At 36.0% G+C, this 23,617-nt stretch overlaps 1 protein-coding gene across 3 annotated transcripts in view; it reads right to left on the bottom strand.

Moving 5' to 3' along the window:
• Positions 1-23,617, bottom strand: part of CTNNA3 (catenin alpha 3) — a 1,956,715-nt gene that overhangs the window by 1,890,135 nt on the left and 42,963 nt on the right. The window lies entirely within an intron of this gene.

Raw genomic sequence — 23,617 nt, 5'->3', positions numbered from 1 at the left:
ATACACACACATACTCTCTCTCTCTCAATTTTCTCACCCCAATGATTCTGAAACTTTGTTCCCCATCCCCAACTTTTCACTCCCTCATTCATACCTCCTTTAACACTATCACCCAAGTACTCTACTTTAAATCTACTTACCCTTTTCACCATTCTCTCTGGAATGCTCCCAAATTAACAAGGGAGTTTTCTTCTTCAATTCACTCCTTCCATTTGCTGGCAATCACTAAGACCTGACTCCTTGCTAATAACTCCAGTACTGATTGGAGTTTCAATCATATTCCCAATCCAGTGGCAATGGTGGGCAAATCAGAATGCCTCTTGCCCTCTTTCCCTGTATAACCAGCAGAAAACAAGCTCCCCTTCTTTGAGGATCACACTATTCACATTCATCACTCTATCCAGATGTTGATGGCCATTGTCTATTGACCTCCAAGGACGTTCTCCTTCCTACTGTGTAAGTTCATAGTTCACCAGCCCCAACTTTTTCATTCACACAAAGGATTTTCAACACATATATAAATACTTCCTTACTTCAAAAATGAAGGATAAACAATAACAGCAATAACAAATACTTCTTTAATTATCCTAACTTTCCAGCTCCTCAATCTACTCATTTCTCATGACCTTCACCTCTCTTAGCTACAAACAGAAAGAAGTGTACTCTTGATCTTGCCATCACCAAGTATTCTGCTTTCACATGCACGAACTCTGAAATTCCTTATCTTTCCCCACAAACCCTCTCCCTTTCCTTCCAAATTTCCCTATTACCCCCTCTCAGTCAGGCAAACAACCTCCACTGTGGTTTAGATAATTATCTCAGTGCAGATGGGAAAAGGTCAAAGTGTTCTATTGAATCCAGGGCCATCTCCAGTCATCCTGACCTAGATCTTGCCACTTGACCTTACCCAGCCTCCCTCACTCCAATCCAATTCACCTGAAGTCATGATGTCACCTATGTGATATCATGTTCATCTTTGAAAATGGAGGCCAAACAAGGCAAATGACTTGACCAGCCCTAATTTCTTTCCAAACCTCCAGTCTCATGTTTCCAGCTAGGTGGTACAGTGGACAGAGCACTAGGCTGAAGTCAGAAAGAGATGGTTTAAGTCTGGCCTCAGGTACTTGATAAATGTATTATTGTGGGCAAGTCATTCAAGTTCAGTTTCCTCAAGCACAAAATGAGGATATTAAGAGCACCTGCATCTACTTCCCAGAGTTGTTGTGAGGATCAAATGAGCTAGTATTTGTAAAATACTTCGCACAGAGAGTGGAACATCATGGGTGCTCTAGAAATGCTTGTTCTCTTTATCCCTTTTACCATCTTTTAGACATTTCAAACTGGATGATAAATTTAATGTTAAATTTAACATGTCCACAACAACTCATTACCTTTTCCTTCACCCCACAAGCCCACTTCTTCCTATCTTCTTCCTATCGCTTAATTACCTTCCCTCTGTGCTTTACTTTCCCCTATTAGAATATAGCATATTGAGAGTAGGGAATCCCTGGTTTTCTGGTCTTCTTGTGAGAAGTGTTTATTGCAGTGTCAAACATCAGTAAGCACTTATTAAATGCTTCTCTCTAACTCACTACCTAATAACACCTACTTTGTTTACATACTGGGTAGTTGTTGGGCTCAAAAGACTGAAAAGATATCAAGTATTTTGTAAATTTTCAATGTTATTAATTAAGAATTAAGAAATAATCCTATCATTAAAAGTTCCACCATTTGCCTGGTCACCCAGGTTCCTAATAACCTAGGTATCCTTTCAATTACTCATTCACATCCTCTTATTTCTACCATCATCACAGCTCTCCTATAAATCTGCTTCTCTCTTCTGACGCCAATCATCATGACACCATCATGATAATCATTCATCACTTCTCACCTGGATTATTGTAGTAGCTGTTGATTGGTCCTCCTGCCTCAAGACTCTGCCCATTCCAATCCACTTTCTATCCTCCTGTAAATTTGATCTTCCTTAAATGAATATTCCTCTCCTATTTGATAAATCTGTCTCTTCTGAAGCAAATATAAAATCCTCTGGTTGGCTTTTAAAGTCCTTCATAACCTGACACCTTCCCACAATTCTTACGCTTGATTCCTCTATATTTATGCTGTGAGCCAGGAAAACTAGCTTCCTTGCTGTTTCTCCAACTTAAAACACTACATTTCCTAACCAGATTTCATTGTCTTTATCACATCCCTGGAACCACTAATTCTCCTCATTTTCACTTCTGGCTTCCCTGACTCCCCTCAAGTCTCAACTAAAGTCTCATCTTCTGCTAAAAGTCTTTCCCAGTCTCCTTAATCTTAATGCCCTCCCTTGCGAGGCTACCCTCAATTTATCCTGTCTATATGTTGTTTGTACACAGTTGTTTCCATATCACCACCCTTGAAAAAACTCTGAGTGGTATGCTGACAAATTTTTCATAACCAGGTTTCTGAAAAAAAAAGTGAGTATGGCACACTTTTAAAGATTATCTGTCCTATTAACATATTATTCATTATTTTCTTAGGTTTAGACAATCAACAAAGCAATAAATCCAGCCTTTAAGATCCAGTGACTGGCCCCTTGCTACTCCATTGCATGAGACATCCAGCTCCTGATGCTGAACCTGGAATACTATTCCACCTCACCTCTACCTTCTGGCTTCCCTGGTTTTCTTTCAGGATCTGCTCAATGAAAGGGAGAGAAAATAGATTTTTGTTCATTGAAAAAAATTAAATGTTTAAAAACAGTTCAAATTCTACCTTCTTCAGATAATCCCACCCATAGTACCTTCCCTCTGAAATTATCTTTCATTTATCCTGTATGTGTGTCCTATGTAGATACAGTGATGAATCATCTGCCCCTCAAACCATTAATTCTTTAAAGGTAAGGACAATGTTTTTGCCTTTTGTTGTATCTCCAGTGCTTAAGATAGTGCCTTACACATAGCAAGCACTTTATAAATGTTGAATGAATGAATGGTTTTTGTTGCTCTCTAGCATGGGATTATACTCTAGTTACAGGATCTCTAAAACCTCAGCTTTCTCCAGCCTAAAAAGCTCCCAGCTCAATTAAATCTTGGAAATGTTCCACTTCCCCACTATTAGCTTTGTCCATCTCAAGATGATTATTCCATGTGTTGGGATAAAGTCAATAAAATCCTGTTAGGAGATGTAGCGTTTTTAGTTGGAGGAACAGCAAGGAAGCTAGTTTTACTAGTTCACACATTTCTTCTGTCCTTTGTTGTTGCTGTGCAGTCATTTCAGTTGAGTCCAACTCTTAATGATCCCATTTAGGGTTTTCTTGGCAAAGATACTGGAGTGATTTGTCATTTCCTTCTCCATCTGATTTTACAGAAGAGGAAACTGAGGTAAACAAGGTTAAATGATTTGCTCAGGGTCACACAGCTAGTAAATATCTGAGGCCAGACTTGAAACTGAGGAATATTAATCTTCTTAACTCCAGGTCTGGCACTCTATCCACTGCAACACCTCTCTCTCCATCTCACCTCCCCTAGATCCTTTGTCATCCCCTGTTAGAATATAAGCACATTGAGAATAGCAAGCCTCCTATTGTACGGTCTTATTTTACCAATAGTGCTTATTACAGTGTTGAGTATACAGTAAGCACTAAATAAATGCTTTATCTCTCTAACTCCCTACCTAAAAACAGCTACCTTACTTACAAACACATAGAGTGACTGTTAAGTTCAAATGACTGATAATTTATCAAGAATTTTGTAAACTTTCAACATCAGTAATTAATTTGATAAATATAAGCTCCTCATAGTTAGGAAATTTCTTTTTTTAAGTAGCGCCAAAACCAGTTCAATGCCATGCATATAGTAGATGCCACAGTTGTAGTCAATAAACATGTATTAAGCACTTACTGTGTGCCAGGCCATATGTAGAGAAGTCAAAGTAGTATAACCAGATGAGAAACTGAAAGTTTGTCCTGAGCCTCTTCCTTAAATGGAGGAGCTCGTGACTTTGCCTTCCAATCAGAGAAGCAAAGATGTTTAAAAAGACATTTTTGCTTAATTAAATGTCCCCATAATTTTCTCCAATCTTTACTATCCTTTTGAGTTTATTCAATGAATAAAGAGCTGGGCTTGAAATCAGAGAGAGCCACACCCCTGACACATAGAGGCTGGGGAACTCAGCAAGTCACAACTTCTATATGCTGCAGTATAATGTTTCTCAATGATTTTTGTCCCACAAATCCATTTCCACCAAGAACCCCAAAAATGTATTGTAACCCCAGGGTAATTTGACACAATTCATAATATTCTTTTAGAAATATTCATTAAATTCTTTCAATAGCTACAATGATTACTTCTAACTCAAAAAGTTCCAAATTAAGATTTATATTATATGCTTATAATTATAAAACATAATCTTTATGCTACATATAATTAATAAAATTCTGAATATGCAATTTTAATATTCCAATTAGAAAAGAATTATGGATGTTTTATGTGGGGTATTCTGTAAGAATGAAAATAATCCAGCAAGACTTCATATGCTTGCTATTATCTACAAGACTATAATTAATTTCTTTATTTTACAAATTTTGTTGACTATAAGCAACATTTTTATTGAAATGAGTTACAATTTGGAAATGTTTAATAAAAGAAAATACTCATATGCAAACATACCATATTTCAACAAAAGTTTGCAATATTGGCTCACCAAACATCTTAAATCAGGTTCTATATTGTTGATTGCTGTATTTTTATTTAAAACAAGAATAAATAGAAAATGTTCCCTCCCATAAATATGTGATAGGATATGAGATAATTTTACAAGCTTTCTTATTGAATTTTTTTCTATTTTTTTTCTTTTTTTATCCACCTAACCAGTGGACAGAGTACTAGATCTGGAGCCAGGAAAACGAGTTAAAATCTGACTGCAGATACTTAACAGCTGTGTGAACTAGGCAAGACACTTAACCTTGTTTACCTCCATTTACTTGTCTATAAAATGAGCTGGAAATGGAATTTGCAAAACTCTCCAGTATTTTTGCTAAAAAATAATGGGGTCACAAAGATGTAAAAACTGAAAAGAATGAACAACAGCAACAATTTATGATATAAAACATGCATTTTTCTACTGACAAATGACAAAAGATAATCACTTATTATTAAATAAGAAGTTCCTTAAATTTTAATTGCATATATTACCTTTTTTTTTAACAATGTTAATATATAAACTAATGTCTATTAGGAAAGACTCTCTTCATATATACTTTTCTTCTACCACTAGATTTTGTAACTTTTTAAACTCTCACAAAAACTTTACTCAGTGACTGACAGGTATTGCCAATCAATTCATTTAAAAATCTATAAGTAAGATCGGTAACCTAAACAGAGAATAAGTTTAAATTGGGCAGCGAGGCAGTATGATGGATAGAGTACCAGGTCCAGAATCAGGAAAACCTGAATTCAAATCTGGCCTCAGACACCTATTGTGTGACCCTGATCAATTCACTTAAGCCTGCTTGCTTCAGTTTCCTCACCTATAAAATCAGCTGGAAAAGGAAATGATAAACTTCTCCAGTATCTTTGCCAAGTAAACTCCTAATAGGGTTATAAAGAGTTGACCATAACTGAAATGACTGGACAATAACAAAGTTTAAATCAGAAAAGAGCTTTTGTACTTCAGTAAGAGGTAATATGAGATTTGTTTCTTCAGACTGTGGTGGTTTACAATGGTTCCAAGATGGCCCTTGTAATGCATATAACTAGTGACCACGGTTTTCAAACAATCTGACATTTGTACAGAACGAATACAAACATTCATAACATCTTTATCACATGCAAAGCAGCTGTTAAAAAATTAACTTTTTTTTGCATTTTTGGTTCTCAAAAAAGTGTAAAATCATTCATATGAACACCTCCTAAATAAAGAGTAATTCTCTACAGTGTCCAGGTCTGTTCACACTTTGATGGATTGGTGTTATTGTTTACATAGACATTCATTTCAATGATAAAAATTGAAATATATCCCTGACCTCTCATTCTGGAGGCTTCTTCTCTGTATCTTCCCATAAATCACCCGCAGGACATCCACCCAACATTGACAGCTTTCTTCTATATCTGACATGTCCTGGCTAGCAATGGTACACACAAGCTAGCTCTCCAGTGGTTACCCTTTGCTCTTGCTATACCAAGTCCTTTTCTGATCATCTGTTTTCCTAATGATCCTTTGTGCTGCTTTTCCTGCATAAACGTGCAAGATGCTGCAAAGTGACTTCTCCAAGGTCTCACATTCATTCATGGACCTACTTCATTATCCATCTACATTATTTATCCCAAATACACACATACACACACACACACATACATACACACATACACACACACACAAAGCCCTTGGGATAATTAAGTCAAACTCTTTTGAGAAGAAGTAGAGGGAAAACAAATCTTCAGAAAGGTTGGGAACCCAAATCATTTGACAAGCCAAATCATCCCAAAAGCATTTAAGAATAAGACTGAAAGTCCAATCAATAGATGAAAAATGGAAAAGATTTATAAATATTTCAATAACATTTGTTTCCTTGGGGACAATAGAGCTGCCACATTTGAATCCTAAATATCACTATTTCTCTTGTGCTAGATGATGAAGTAGATATAATAAAAATGAGAGGAATAGCTTTACTTTACCAAATATGAACAGAAGAGGTCTATAAGAAGAGTAATATAAATTTGAGAGCCCTGAGGGACTGATCCCCTTTAAGCAAAGATAAAAGCAAATGTTTAGGAAAGAATTGGAAGCCTTGTCCCCCACCCCCCAAAAAAAAACCAAAAACAAAAGATAGAAATAAACAGTTTTCCAAGAAGTCCACTTTCCCATCTCTATAGAATCTTCATGAAAAGTTTCATACATATTAAGTGCACCCTTTATAATCACATGAAAAAGAAACGAGTATTCTTTTTCAAATGATACTTGACAATAAGCCACATCTTTATGGTCACACAATTGACTAAAAGGTTTAGACAATACAAGATCTTATGATGTTTGTTGTTTGTCAACTACAAAGATAAAATTGATTGGTATGGCAAAATGCTAGTTTAAAGTGTTTCTTTAACTAAACTAAGCTAGAGATATTTCCCACGTACACGTTAAAATAATGTAAGGTTCCTTGGGTGATGTAACAACCGAAAGTAACTTTGTTCTATGACATTCTCCATCTTAATACCCATAAAACATGGAAATATGTGCTCCCCACTGGTGTTTGTCCTTCACATGGAAGAGATTTAGTAGTGTCCAAGTAGAAGAGGGAAGCTTCCCCAAACCCATAGATAGTGAAATCCTCCAGATGCTTCTGTTTACAGATGGCACTGTTCTAATGGCATGCAGCCCTGGAACATTGCAGAGGCTCCTAAATGAGATCAATAATCCCTTCAAAATTTGGCCTGGACAAACAAATGGGAGGGGGGATAGCTCCTCTGAGTACTGAACCAGCAAGACTCGAAAGTGTTGGTTTTCAATCACCTGCCCACACCACAGCAAGCACCGATCATTCTAGTTGATGGCAGAGCTTGTCAAATACCAAGAGGTAGGTATTACTGGGACACTAATTCAAGGAAGCGCTGAATGAGAAGAAATGAGAAAAAATGAATCCACCTCTGTTCAATCTGTGAACACAACTCAACGAAGAGTAAAGAGATCAATAAAAAAAATTATCATTCTCACAAAATGAAAAAAGGAGAGGAAAAAAAGCCAAACTGCCTCATTTGTAGGCTCATGGGAATAGCCTTTCTTTGTAAGGCCTATGGTCACTCTCCCAACCCTGATGGATGGGTCACAAGAGAAGGTATTTATCTTATCTCATGTCAATTGTAATGTAGAAGTATATCCCAGCTTCTCCTGGTAGCTGCTTATGACATTTTCCCTTTATTAATCTGGTTAAAGTTATGACTTCCCAAACTGATACTATGAGGATGAGCATTGCATCACCAAACATCAGATGGTTTTTCCCATCTGCCCTAGTACCTCAAAAACTAAACCTGCTCTCCTCCAACCCCAGGTCCCAACTACCAAAGGTGCTCAGAAAATTTTTCTAATGATCCAAGCAGACTGGATATTTTATCAGAAAAACATAACTTGGATTTCATTGAACTAATTGGTTAAATCATGTCAGTCCTTTGCTCATGAAGTTCCAGTGGTTGCCTATTGCCTATAGAATAAAAGATAAGTGCTTTTGTTTAGCATTTTAGGCCCTTTACAATCTGGTTTGGCCTTTCTGGCTAACTGTACTTGATTCCACTTTATGTACTGTATCCTTCAGTCAGCCAACCTATTCTAACTAATGATCCCAGTCTGTGAAATTTCTTGGCCCGTCTCTGGTTCTGCATAGCCTCGCATGACCTCTTTCTCTTAGGACCACCCTGCAAGGCTTATTTCAAGTGCTACCCCCTCCAAATGAACTTTTCTGATTCCCCAAGTTTTAATGCACTTCATCCCCCCTCCAAAATAAATTTTATTTGGAATCTTTCCCATTTACCTTCATATATATTGCTTCTTCCCAGACTAGAATATAAATTAAATTAGTATTAATAAGATAATAGAGACTTAAATGCTTATTGAGTTGAGTTAATAAAAGGGACCACCAAAAACATTAGCCAAGAATGAACTGACAAGCTCCCGAAGTAAATAAGACTGGGAGATTAGGAAGCACGGAATTACAAGATAGTCCAAATAGAGTTTCACTTAAGTTAATTTTTGTCTCATTGATTTCACTGCCGATGCTTTAAGTCCAAACCAAATTGTATTTATTCCATTTGCATAATCACTTTAATATCTTTTAAAATGTAATTTCTATCTTACTTGTATGGAGACATTAATATAGCACAAGCTTAAATAATAATTAATTAGTAATAATGGTTACCACAATAATAATATAACTAGTAAATGGCATCCCACAGTGTCTATGATTTGCCAACTGTAAAAATGAAGTTGATTTGATACAGCAAATCCACTAATCTTAAAATGGATCCAAAAATCTGAGTCCTGAGACACTTTAGTTAAAACTGGATCTTTTAGGAGAATACAATATTCCATCTCGTATCTCCATGAATTTGTTTAGAATGTATCTCTGTCTGTTGTACACTCCTTCCTTGCCTCTTTGTCTTAACACCACCAGTTCTCTTCAAAACTCATCCCAAGTGCTATATCCACACAAAGGACTTTCTAATGCCCCACAAGTAGGATTAATGACCCCAAAAATTATTTTTCTTTTATCTTGAATATATTTTCTGTTTATTCACTGTATAATTATTGTTAGCCTGATGGAAGCTCTTTAAAGGAGGAAGCTAGGGAACAATTTCATTTGTGAATTGTATTCCCAGTATGGTATGGTAGAGAGAAAACTGGAAGCCAGGAAGGTCTGGGTTTGAGACACAACTCTGGCACATATTGGATGTATGACTTTGGGAAAATCACCTACCTTTTTAGTTTTTTGGAAAAATCTTTAAGAGTATCAATTTTAAGCAATTTTTTTGTTTTGATTTTCAAGGAAGGTAAAGAAGTAGAAAGGGAAGAAGGGAGAGGGGAGAGGAAGGAATTTGGGGAAATCAAATGAAATCTTTTAAGCAAATTTCTCTGTTTTAATTAAGACTTCAATTTTATGATGACCAGGATGTCCTCAGAAAAACCTGGAAAATCCTCCATGAATCTGCAAAGTGAAGTGTATTATGTACAAAGTAATAGCAATGTTGTGGGTTGATCATCTGTGAATGACTTCAATATTCTCAGTAATATAGTGGTCCACAACTGTTCTTAAGGACTTATAATGAAAAATATTCTACATAACCAGGATAAAAAACCTTCTTATGTCTGAATGTATATTGAAGCATACTTTTTCTTACTTTATTTTTTGTGAAGGTTTTTTGAGGGAAAGGGAGATCTTTTTTGGAAATGTTTTGCATAAGTTCACATGTGCCTTCTCAATGGGTGGAGGGAGGGAAGAAGAGAGAAAATCTGGAACTCAACGTTTTAAAAACAAATTTTTTAAATTGTCTTACATATAACTGGAGAAAATTAAATATCAAATACATAGTAAAAAAAAAATTAAGATGATGCTGACCATCTTAAATAAATAAATTATCAATAAAGTTTCCTCACCTGGGAGTTCCCTATATCAGGGAAATTATAGATCCAATCCCTATCCTATTTATAATATGCACAGAGAACAGTATCTAGAAGACAGTAGATACTTAATTATTGATTGTTAATTGATCCCCCAGCATCCTTTATTGAAACCACCAGGGTATTCTTCTGTAAATTACAAGTGGGAATCCAAATGATTTCCCTAGAAAACTGAATTCCACAAATTCTACCAAACTTAGTTTATATAGCTCTTGGTCTAGTACTCAAAATACACAATCTGATTATAAATACTATTAGATGAGATTGACATTTGCGCAGCACTCACCACATGTATTTTTTCAGTGACCCTGGCCTGGTTCCCTTATGAGGATGGGGGAGATTTTTATTCTTTAAAGGAGAATTATACTTGCTATAAGTCCAGATTCATATGTCTCATAATAGTTTTTGCTGGAACAGTTAGTAAGGATTTTGAAAATCCTAAGGCTGTGAGCAGGAAAATAATATTTGTTCTTTGCCCTTTAAAATAAGTACTACTTGAGGATGGTAGAGCCAAGATAGCACAGTAAAGACAAAGATTCTCTAGAGTTCTCCCAAATTTCCCTCCAAACAAATTTAAAATAATACCTCAAAACGACTGCTGGAGAAGCAGAATTCCACAAAAGGATTAAGTGAAACAATTTTCTAGCCTAAGACAATTTAGATAGGAAAGGTCTGTCACTGGGGTGAGTGTAAAGCACAATCCAACACAAGCCAAGTCCTGACAAACCAATAGCAAGTCTTGGAGATGAATGAATCAGTAGCAAAGTCTTCTAGAGCTCTCAGCCCACAGATAGTAAAGGGGGTCAGACAACTGGGAAAAAGGAGGTTTCCTGGCACTTTCCTGGCACTGAGTGAGGGACTCTGTTGAATTACCCATACGTAGTTTGGGTTGCAGTTCCAGTTGAAGAGGAGCACTAATAACTGAAGAAAAACAAAGACCCAGACATAATCCCAATTTGGGAAAGAGCCCTTGTGGTAACTCACAGGCCAAAGCACAGACTTAGAGAGCAGTGATAACACCTCTCCTCAGAACATACCATCTTGGAAGAATTGAAAACTTACAGACTCCCAGAACCAGCTGACTTGGGAAATAGATCCAGGAGATATAATTTAATAATTTTAAATGGCCTAAAAGCCATATTTTTTTAAAAGTCTAGACATCATTTTTCAAAAGAAAAAAAAAAATTTTCCCTTGATGTTCTAGAATCAGCGAGTAAAAAAGAAATTGAAAGAATTCAACAATCACCTCCCAAAAGAGATTCCAAAATGAATGCTCCCAGGTCAAGAAAATATGTATACTGCAAGTGGACAAAAAGAAACAATTAAAATATCAATGAATCATAATCAGGATGATATAAGATTTGGCAATTTCTACATTAAAGGATCAGGTTTGGAGCGTGATGTTCCAGAGGGTAAATGATCTAGAATTACCACCTAAAATCATCTTCTCAGAAAAAAGATAAGTTTAATTCTTTCCAGGAGAAATGGATATTTAATTTTATAGAGGGCTTTCTAAGCATTGCTGATGAAAAGACCAAAGTTTAAAAGAAAATCTAAAATGTAAACACTAGACTCAAGAAAGCATGAAAAGATAAACAAGATAGAGAAATCACAAGGGATTCAATAAGGTTAAACTGTTTAAAATCCTACACTGGAAGATGACACTTCTAACTCCTAAGGACTTTATCATTATTAGGGCAATTAGAAGAAGTGTATACAGCAGAAGGCATGAATATGAATTGTTTGTGAAGAGATGATAACTAAAAATTTAAATAAAGGGCTAAGAAAGAAGGATGCACTGGGAAATGGGGGAAAGGAGAAATAGAAGGGAATAAATTATCTCACATAAAAGGGGAGCAAAAGAGCTGTTACAGGAAGAGATGATGGAGGGGAAAGGCAATGTTTGAACCTTATACTCAATAGAATTATCTTTAAAAAAAAAAAAAAGAATAACATACACACAATTGAGTATAGAAATCTTTTTTACCTTAGGGAAGTTGGAGGGGAGGGGAATAAGTGAAAGTAGAAACAGATAGAAGGGAGGGCAGATTTGTGGAGGCAGTGGTAGAAATAAAACACTTTGGAGGAAGGAGAGGGCAAAAGGAAAAAGAGAGAGAGAAGAGAAGAAAAGAAGGATGTAAGGAAATATACAATTAGTAATGATAATTGTGAATGTAATCACATTACATTCCCTAGAATATAATGAGATTAACTCACCCACAAAACAGAAGCATTTAACAGAACGAATTACATGAATAACAATGTGGATTACATGATTTAAATACAAAGGGTAGTACCAAGCAATTAAGAAATGGAATACTTTATCTGCCAGATCTATGGATAAGGAAAGAATTAATGACTAAATAAGAAATAGTACTATGGGATGTAAAATGGATAATTTTGGTTATGCTTGAATTTAAAGAGGTTTTTTAACAAACAAAACAAATGCAGCCAAGATTAAAAGGAAAACTAAAAATTGAATTGGGGAAATTAAAACAAGTTTCTCTGATAAAGGTCATTTTTCACATTAGAATTGAGTCTAATTTATAAAAATACAAGTCATTCTGGGACAACTAGATGGTACAGTGGATAAAGAACTAGTCCTGGAATCAGTAGGACCCCAGTTCAAATCTGGAATCAGACACACTAATTGTATGACCCTGGGCAAATCATGGCAAATCATTTAACTGTGATTGCCTCAAAAAAGGAAACTACAGATGATTCCCCAATTGTTAAATGGTCAAAGGATAGAAACAGACACTTTTCAGAAAAAAAAAATCAAATCTATAGTCTTCTGAAAAAATGCTCTAAATCTGCAATGATTAGAGAAATCTAAATTAAAACAACTCTGAGATACTAACTCAGACCTATAATATTGGCTAATATGACAGACAAAAATGGCAAATGTTAAAGAGATGAGAAGACATTTGGACACTAAAACCCTATTGTTGAAGTTGTGAACAGATAGATCCAATCATTGTGGGGATCAATTTGGAACTGTGGGCAAAGAGCTACAAAACTATGCATACGCTTTGATCCAGCAATTACACTACTAGATTTGTATTCTCCAAAAAATGATTTTTTTAAAAAGTAAAAGGACCAATATATACAAAAATATTTAAAGCAAGTGGGAGTTTTCTGTCATGGTGATAGCAAAAAACTGGAATTTGAGAGGATTCACATCAATTGGAATGGCTGAACAAGTTGTGGTGAATGGTTGTGATGGCTTAGCATTGTTCTATAAGAAATGATGAGCAGGATGTTTTCAGAAAAACCTGAAAAGATTTACATGAACTGATGCAAAGTGAAGTTAGCAGAACCATGAGACTATTGCACATTGTATAATGATCAACTGTGAGGGACTTAGCTATTCTCAGCAATATAATTATTTAAGATAATTCAAAACTACATATGATGAAAAATGCTATCTACTTTCAGAGAAAGAGATGATTAAGTCTGAATGTAGATAAAAGCATGCTTTTTTAACTTTGTTTTTCTTAGAGCTTTTTTTTAATCTGTGGTTTCTTTACAACATGACTATGTAAATGACAATGACAATGACATGACAATGTAAAAATATGTTTAAATAAAAAAATATGTGTACATTTATAACATACCAAATTGTTTGATTTCTCAATGAGGGAGAAGAAGGAAGGAGAAAAATTTAGAACCCAAAATTTTAAACAATAAATATTAAAAGATTGTTTTGTATCTGATTGAAAACAAAAATTTTTTAAAGAAAGTGAAAAATTATACTTCATAACCAACTAAGCATAGTATCCTTTGACCTTTCATGGAATCATAGAATTTGAGAATTAGAAGGGATCTCAGCAGCCATTTAATCCAATTTATAATTAAAAGGAACCTTACTATATTACATACTTCACAACTGGTCATCCAACCTCTCTTTAATGACTTCAAGGAGAAGGAAGCCAGCATTCCAATTTTTTCCCATTAATTTCTAAGGCCATTTCTTAACAGAATTAGTTATACGATCAGAAGAGCACCAACTCAAAGATGCCGGCTCTCCAATTCTACTTCTAACACTCAATCCCTGTGTCACTTTGAACAAGTTTCTAAGCCTCCTCAAACCTCAGTTTCTCCTTCTGTAAAATGAGAGAATTGGAGCAGATAGCCTCTGAGACCTACCTCTTCTTGCTCTAGACCTGTGATTCTCTGACATATCCAAAGAATAGAAGTTTTACCACATAGCTGTCCAAATGAATGTTATTCATGTGTCCTTTTGCCTTTGAAGTTTCCACTTCACATATGACCCTGAACTTCTCAATATGCCCTGATAAAAAGTCTCAACAGAGAATAATTCCAAGAAGGAGGCAGGGGAAAATAGAAGCCAGGGAACAAAACTAAATAAGCCTAAGTAAATCCAATCCTAGTCCATCAAAACAACTTCTCAGTCAGGGCACTTAACAACAATCTCTATCTGAAGGACATAAAAGAGAAAGAAGGAACTAGTGTCATTCTCTGGAAAAGGGGACAAAGGCAAAGAAAATGAAAACTATCAAGAATCTTACAAGTAATTTGAGGGGACTGAATAAGGGGGAATAAAGACCAATCTAAAGAAAATATAGGAAAGCAAAAACAGTTGTGAACAAAGGGTGAGTGGAGGAAGCCAAAGATAGTACATAAGGGGATAAACTGGAAGCAATTTGGAGAGGAAAAGATGTGATAATAAAAATACTAATTAATAGAATATGAGAAATGGAGGAGGGGAGAGGGGGAGAAGAACAAGGAAGGAATCAGGCTTGGAAAAGCCCACTCTCTGTTTCTAGAGAGAGCAGAAATCAGTATCAATAGAAGACAAAGATTAAAAGCATCATCACCAACCAAAGCCAGGCAGTAAGCTTTATTTTATTTTGTTTTGTTTTTTACCACAACCTATGCTACGATTTCATTGTTAACAGAGAACTCTTAAAGAAGAAATGTTCTTCACCAATGCAGACCAGAAATTTCATAAAACAGCCTTGACACTCAGAAGCAACATGATCCTAAGGCAAATCACCTAATCTCTTATACTTCAGTTTCCTTATTTTTAAAATGAAAAGAGTTGGACAAGATTAGCACACTAATGTCTCTTTCAGTCTAGATCTTACTTCACAGAGCTTTTGTGTGTTAAGCTTACCATTACCAATAGAAAGAAATTCCAGTATGTGATGGCTTTAGTTATTCAGAGAAACTAAGATGTAGAGATGTATTTTCTAAGTGTAACTCTGTAGAAATATACCCACTTTTGCTCTGCCTTGCCAAACTTGGATCTTAAAAGTGATAAAGTACAGATGCATATAGTTACAATAATAAAAATGTAATTGCTGGGGGGAAAAATGTGTCCGATCCATTGGAGGAATTTATTGCCGATGGAGGCAATGATGTAAGTTATCACATAGGGAAAATGGAAGTGGATGATTGAAATATATCAGAGGTTGGGCACCCATGCAAATGACCTAATGATTTACCTGTGTACTGGGGGGGAAGTAGATTAAAGATAAATCAAGGCTTGTGATGAATGGAAAAGAATATTTATTAGCAAATGAATTTAGGAGTCAGAGAGTGACATAATCAGACATATTACCAATTACTCTAAAGATTAAAATGTAATTTTGACTTTGAGTCAAACATTGAGGTGATAAGTAACCTCTCCAGAGGAAATCTAAGGGAGCAAATGTAATGTAAGACCTTGGTAACCCCCACAAAGAGTAATATGGAAGATTGATGATGAGGGAAAACGATGAATTTTCAAAGAAATAGAGATGTGTGTTTGATAATAACTTTATCTGAAGGCAATATTAAATTTAAGTTGTTGTAGTTCTTAATCTCAGCAGTAATAAAAAACGGTGACTATTATTCAATTCAACAACAAGAATTCATTATATAATTACCATGTGCCAGAAGATTTGTTAGGTACTGCATGCAAAGACAAAAAGGAAACAATCCCTGTCTTCAAGGAGCTTATCAGGGAAGACAACATGTATACATGTAAGTAAAGAGTCAATGTGATATAATAGAATCAGTACAACCTGGGTTCAAATCTTTCCTCAGATATTTATTAGCTGTATGATCCTGGGCAAGTCTCTCTGTCTTCCATTCCCACATCTAAAAAATGAGAGAAGTAGCCTCTTTGCTTTCTAAGGTCTTTTCCAGTTCTGAACATAGTCTCTATATCCTTATATATGCACTTTTCTTCCCCCATTAGAATGTAGACTCCTTGACTGTTTCATTCTTTCTATAAATTGCATCCACAGTGCTTGGCAAATAAGTACTTAATAAATGCTTATTGATTGATCCTATGAAGTAGGATTTCAATCAATAAATATTTATTAAACACTTACTATCTACCAGACACTGTGTGAGGTACAGGAACAACTACATAGCAGTCTCTGTCCCAGAAGTTATATTCTATGAAAACAGCATATATAACAATTGATCCACCCAACTCATTCCCATTCTAATACATTAAGGGAAAATTAATATCTGGACACATTTGGCATGAGAAGGTTCCTGGAAAATGGCTTATGGATCACTTGAGAGGGCAATAATAAGAGAACTTTTTTCAATACAGGCTCTGACATCGCCCAATAATTCCCTGGCATTGCCAGTCTTGTGTTTTCAATGTGACTAAGGGCAGCATTGTGCTGATAGTCATATGTGATCTAAAGGATAATTGTAAAAAAAAATCCCAGCACCAAACTCATGAATCAGATGATTATAAAAATAATAAACTCTAGATTTTAAAACTTGTTCATTTATACAAGGGAAGACTTCATAAAACTGTGATCAAGAAGAGATGTCCAAATTTGTTTATGCAACTAAAAAATTTTTTATTTAATAGATATTGTTATACACAATGAGGTTCAATAAATATGTCTGGTTTGTCTTTAATGTTAAAGCTGCCCCAGCAGGGAGAGCATTCTAGGAATCAGCAAAAGTCAGTTCAAAGGTGCCACAGTCAGAGATAAATGTTGTATGTGGGGGGGGTGGCAAGTAGGGCAAACCACTACTAACTCTAGCAAAGACACAATTATCTCTATATAACAGCAAAGAAGATGACCTTAAACTAAAGTATCTTCTCATTCTAAAATTTGGCAACCTATGAAAATGAACAGCAGTCAATAACCTTCTGTCTTCCTTAAGCCTAGCAGCAGCTGGAGAATATTGTATCATTGAAGTGCCCGTGCTATCTTGGAGTCAAGGGAAAGAGCAGTGGACATTACCAGATGCCATGCTGGATCACAGGATGGGATGATATAGCACCAGGCTGGCATGGTGGAGAGGTTATAACTTGCCTAGGGTCACCTAAAATTCTCCCTTCCTAATCTGATGCCAATGTCACACAAAAAAAATCTAGTTTAACTACTCCCAGAGATTCGGCCTACTTTTCCTATCATCCAGAGGCCAGCTTTCTAATGATTTAGAAAATCTGTTTTAAAATGTGTTAGCTGGAGGTTAGGGAAACAAATATTTATGAAAAGATGACCCTGTAACAGGAACTGGCTCACAACTCTTCAGACTGGTATATCCTAACAATAGCGATAGCTGAAATTTACATAGTGTTTTAATGTTTGCAAAGTACTTTATGTGTGTTATCTCATTTGTTCCTAACAACAACTCCATGAGGTAGGGGGAATTATTATCCCCATTTTATTGGGGAGGCAACTGGTTTTAAATGATTTGCTGGGGACCACACAGCTAATATCTGAGAAAAGATTTGAGCTCAGATCTGAGACTCCATCCACTATGTCATCTACCTGTTTAGAGGGCTGACATTAAAAATTATCAGTTTGATTCCAGTTAAGTTATATTCAAGGCAGTATAGGGGAACGGGAGCTGAGGTGGGCGTTAAAGAAATGGGTTTAAATCTTGCTCCTGATACTTATTAGCTGTATGGCACTGTGAAAGTCACAACCTTACCGAGGTTGCTTCTTTATAAAATGAAGATAATAATACACACAGTATCTACTTCACAGAGTAGGCACATGGATTAAATGAGAGAAAGTGGAAGAGATACTTTGTTAATCTCAAAGTGAAAATAAATATCAGTGTTACAAAAAGGACTTTTCTCTTAAATATGTTGCAAACTAAGTTTATTGTACCTAACTTACCATAGTATTTAATGAAACAAGATTATTTGTAGTAGTAATAGTAGCAGCAGCAGCTATAATAGTAATAATAGTAGTAGTAGTAGTAGTAGCAATGATAACCATAGTAATAGTAGAAGTAGTTGTAGTAGTTTTAGTAGTGGTGGTAGTGGTGGTGGTGACAGCAATGTTAGTAGTAATTGTAATAGTGATAACTAGTAGTAGTAGTAGTAGTAGTAGTGATAAAGTAAGAGTAGAACAGTTATAGTAGTGATAGTAGTGGTGGTAGTGATGGTGGTGACAGTGGTAGCAACACCAAAAACTTTTATATAGTGCTTTAAGGTTTTCTAAATTGTTTTTTTAATACCATCTCATTTGATCATCACAATAGCCCTGAAAGGTAAGCTAAATTACTATCATTATTTTAAGCAATCTGTCTGAGATCACACAGATAATAAATGTCTCAGGCTGGATTTGGATTCAGGCCTTCCTGATATTAGCTACAGAACTTTATCCATTTTGCTGTCTAGATATATGACTGAAGAAGTTGCTTAGAGAAACAATTTCCAGAGCACAAGTGACATTGTGTCTCTATGTACTGCACTGGCTGAGCCACTGTAGTGGCTCTAGTAAATTCCTTAAGTAGTTAAAGATTCTTCATTAAAGTACCAAATGCATAAACCCAGGACAGTCTCAAAAAGTAGCTGATGCAGGGCAGCTAGGTGGCGCAGTGGATAAAGCACCATTCCTGAAGTCAGGAGGATCTGAGTTCAAATTTGACCTCAGGCACTTTAAAACTTCCTGGGTGTGGGACCCTGGGAAAGTCATTTAAACCCAATTGCCTCAGCAAAAAAGAAAAAAAAGGGGGGGGGGGGGAACTGATGCAAACTTCAATTATAGATATAAACATAAAGAACCGCCCAATATCAAATTCTGTAAATTGATTTGGATGAGTCAGATCTATCAAATTTCTTGTCCTAATGGAGCACAACCAATCTCTAGATAGTTCTACAAGCTAGAAAATCTTCAAGTCAAGATTCATATTTGGACTGACTATTTATTCTCTGAGGATCAAACTAGGTAAGGATACAGAGGCTCATCACCAGTTCAGCTGCAGGCTGATGAATTTTTTTTTTTTTTTTTTTTTTTTTTTTTTTGGTCATAGCAACTCTTGAAAACAGCCTGCCAAGTTATAGAAAGGTAATTATCTGCTTGAGTGAGGGGGAATAGCCACACAGATAAAATTATAAATTCTACTGTGCTAAAGAAGTAATCAATTGGGAATAATCACTTGGGAAAAGTGTTCAGCCTCACTAATAACCAAAGAAATACACATTTGAACAACTTTGAAATATAACCTCACACTCATCAAGTTGAAAAAATAAGTTGAAGGAAAATTTCAATGCTGGCAAAGTTGTGGAGAAACAGACACACTCATTGCTGGTTGAACTGAAAACTCATCAAATCTCTTTGTAAGACAACCTGATAGAACACCAGCAAAGTTTACAAAGATCATCATATATCATCAAGTAATTTTTTTAGGACTATATTCCTTGAATGTACATATCATGCATCTGTGAAGAAAGAACGTCTATGTCTTCAAAGGTTTAATTTTATGCCAGACTTATTTATGGTTGCAAAAAGAAAAAATAGAAACTAAGGCTAAAAATAAGGAGAATGGTTAAATAATGTGTGGGAAAGTAATGGAACAAAGTGCAAAACTGGGATGCAATTAAGATAAACAAGTATAAAAATATGAAGAAATATGGAAAGATTTTCACAAAATGATGCAAAACAAAATGAGTAGAATTAGAAAAGAGCACATACTAACAATGAAGAAGAAATGTAAATAGTAATAAATGAACAAATAACACACATGAAGACTAAGTGACTGAAAAGCTATTACATTTTACGTGCTATTTATATTTAAGTAACTAACTGTTGAAAAGCAAGATAATTGGGTTGTGGTGATGGTGGTGGTGGTGGTGGCAATGGTGGTGATGGTGGCGGTAGTGGCAGTGGTGGTGAATGTGTGTGTGTTGCTATTGTCTACTGAGGTGGGATGAGGGAGTTGGGAGACTCCACTGACGCAAGTAATATTGAAAACTTCCACTTAGAGGTTAAATGGCTTTGCCATGATCATCAATGTCCAAGGGAGAGTCTGAATCCAGAGCTTTCTGATTACATGTTCTTTAATCACTGCATCACATTGCCTCTACTTGATTGTGTTGGTAATTAATATTAAATATCTTTTTTAAATTACTTTTAAAAGACTATTAGGAGGGACTAGCATTTTGTCAACTAAATGAATAATAAGCTTTTCCTCCAAGTCTGCAGCTCCAAGAAGATCTACTATCTACCACTTAAAAGTCTGTGCTTGCATCTCATCTCTCTTAAACTCTCTCACATTCTCTCTCCCTTTGTCTCTGTCTCCCTGTCTCTGTCTCTCTCTCTGTCTCTCTTTGTGCGTGTGTCTATTCCTCTCTCCTTTTTCTCTTTCTCTTTCTTCCTTTCCTTTTTCTCTTTCTCCCTCCTTTCTCTCTCTCTCCATCTCTTCCTTTCTCTCTACCTCTGTCTCTTTGTCTCATCTCTAGAAAGCCAAAAATTCCCTCCCAGTTTATGAAGCTGATATAGGACCTGAGGCTGAGCATTTTCAATCAGAAGTCATTTCCCCCCAGATACTCTGTAGTACAAGGGCCCACAGGGCTCAAAAATCACCACCGGCATGAGACAAAAATTGCATTACATAGATTTATATATGATTACAGCCTTTCTGTACAAAGATGTACCAAATGACCCATCATGAGCAGATCACATGCTTTTGAGCTTGAGTGGTGTTTTTTCTTTACAGTGAATAGATTTCTACTGGGTAATAATATTGCTAGTCAACACTCAACAAATTCAATTGATTTACTCCTGATGATAAAAACTGAATCCACACATTTTGTCGTGAGGCTCAAGAAAGATCACACCTACAAAGTTCTTCGCAAACTTTAAAAGTCTAGAAATGTCAGAGGTTATTAGCATCATCCTCTCCATCTAATTTAAAGGGGCTGCCATTTTGAAAGCTGTCACAAGGACGTTATCAGTTTTCAATCGAAAGCATAAGTACTCCATGTCCAATAACACAAAAGATGTGTTTAACAAGTATAACATATCTACGTCTGTGAAAAATGAAAATGCAGTTATTGACTCCCCATTATACAAAATTTTGATATATAGTATAGGCAATTTAAAGTTTTATATTAGCTAAGAATTCTCACTTTTACAAAAGAACTTACCACAAGGTGCTTTGAAACAAAAGAGCTCCTTATGGATATTATAATAATGTGTTATACACCATTAGCATGCTAGGGTGAGAAAAAATAGATTTGAAGTCATAAATTCTGGATTTGAATTCAATTCCCCCTCTTACTAACTGTGTAATTATGAGCCATTTCTGAACCTTGATTGCCTTACCTGTGATCAGGGTGCTGGCCATTAAGGTCACTTCCAGATCTAAATCTATGATGTAATTATCCCCTTTGAATGAACTCATTGAAAGAAGATAGGAAAAATTAATGTTCCAGTATTATGATTCAATTTTTAGAAATTTTGCTTAAATATATGATCTGCAAAGGAAGTAGGATATAGCAAGAATAAGTCATAACTGAATTTTTCAGAAAATGGGGAAAGTTAATATGGGGGTGGAGGATCAAACAGGAAAGGATAAGGGTAGAAGCTACTATTACTCGTGTATAGGCTGAGATAGACCGAACACAGAGGTTGTGGGCATTCAGGAGATCAAAGAACTTGGAAACCAAAGTGTTCAACGGGTGTTGGAGAAGATGAGTCTAATTCAGGTATCAAATTTATTCAAGAGGACAGGGAGCCATTTAAAGGCCTAGTGATGACAGCACAAAAGATCTGGATGAGATGGCACTCACTGTAAAAGTAGTTACTGAGCAGTGGGACAGGTGAGTCTGAGAGTGGCAATATGGAGCAAAGAGTATAATAATTTCTCCTTCTGGACTCATGTACCCTGAGATGTGAAAGAAAGGTCAGCCTTGAAGGTAATGACAAGAGGTATGGTGTCTTTGATAGAGAGCTAGGATTCAGAAATCATCAGGCAAAGCAAGAAGTGTGAGTAGAAGGGATCTAGCGCCATCGATTTGGAGGCATTTGACTCAGCCCTTTCATCTTACACGTTCAGAAACTGAGATTCAGAGAATGGAAATGACTTGAAAGGAGTTGCTCCACGATTGAAACTCAGGTTGTCTCATCTAAATCCAGCAATCTTTTTTCAGCATTACAACAGAAGAGCTGCTGGGGGTCAAATGGAAATGAGAGTTGAAGAGAACAAATATTGGAGAGAGAACTAGTATTGAGTTTATAGTCCTATCAACTCTAGTGGGAATGCAGGGAATGTCTTGAGTAGAATGATAAAGGGTCTCAAGTTCATATCCTATGATGATCTGTTAAAAACAACTAGGGATATTTAGCCTGGAGAAGACTGGGGAGGGGGAATACTAGTTATAAAGGGTGGTCATGTGGACTAGACCTTATTCTTACTTGCATCATTTGACTGCAGAGGACAGAACTAAAAGCAGTGACAAGGGGAGAGTGTGGGAGATGGAGAAGGGGGGTTGCAAAGAGGCAAACTGAATTTTCTTAAGTCTTCCTAACATTAGAACTGTCCAAAAGTGGAATGAACTGTCTTCAAAAGGAATGAGTTCCGAGTCCTGGGAAGTGTTCAAGCAGAAGTTAGATGACAGATATATCATAGTGAATATTCTGTCCTGGGATGGGATGAACTAGAGGGTTGCTGAATTCTGTATTTCTGGGAAATTCTGTAATTTTGTGACTTCCTTGGGGACTCTCATGACAGAGGGGAGGCACTCTGGAGAACGAGTAATGGCTTTGATTTTCACAAATGGGGCTGAAATGCTCTTTCCCCCAGGAAAACTCTGTAGTCCCATGGGAGGAATTTCTCCAAGCCATATTACCCCACAGAGTAGAACTTCAGTGGTTCTGTTCTAATTCCAGATCTGGCCAGGAAAAATAGATGGGCAGCCCATGTTCTTCGCCAGTAAGGTCCCATAAAATGACCTGTGGGGAACCTCTGCAGAATATTGATGGCCATGAGTTGTATAGGAAAATAAGGAAATTTATATCACTTTTCTGAACTTTAGCAAGATGTACCCACATGATGAGATCACAGACCCATTAAAGTAAATAATTTAAAATTAAATTGCATTCCTTAGAATCTAGCATTATTAAAGGTAAAGGACAATTTCAGATGTTATATTCATATACATAAATTAGTAAAATTTATTCTGTCATGTTTTTACCCTTCTTTGTTCACTTCTCTTTCCATTCCCTAGGTGTGAGCATGCCCTGTG

The sequence above is a fragment of the Sarcophilus harrisii genome, chromosome 2 (assembly GCF_902635505.1).
Source record: "Sarcophilus harrisii chromosome 2, mSarHar1.11, whole genome shotgun sequence".
Lineage (NCBI taxonomy): Eukaryota > Metazoa > Chordata > Mammalia > Dasyuromorphia > Dasyuridae > Sarcophilus > Sarcophilus harrisii.
Note: the sequence above shows the minus strand (reverse complement) of the source record. Positions and strands in the feature narration are given on the sequence as shown.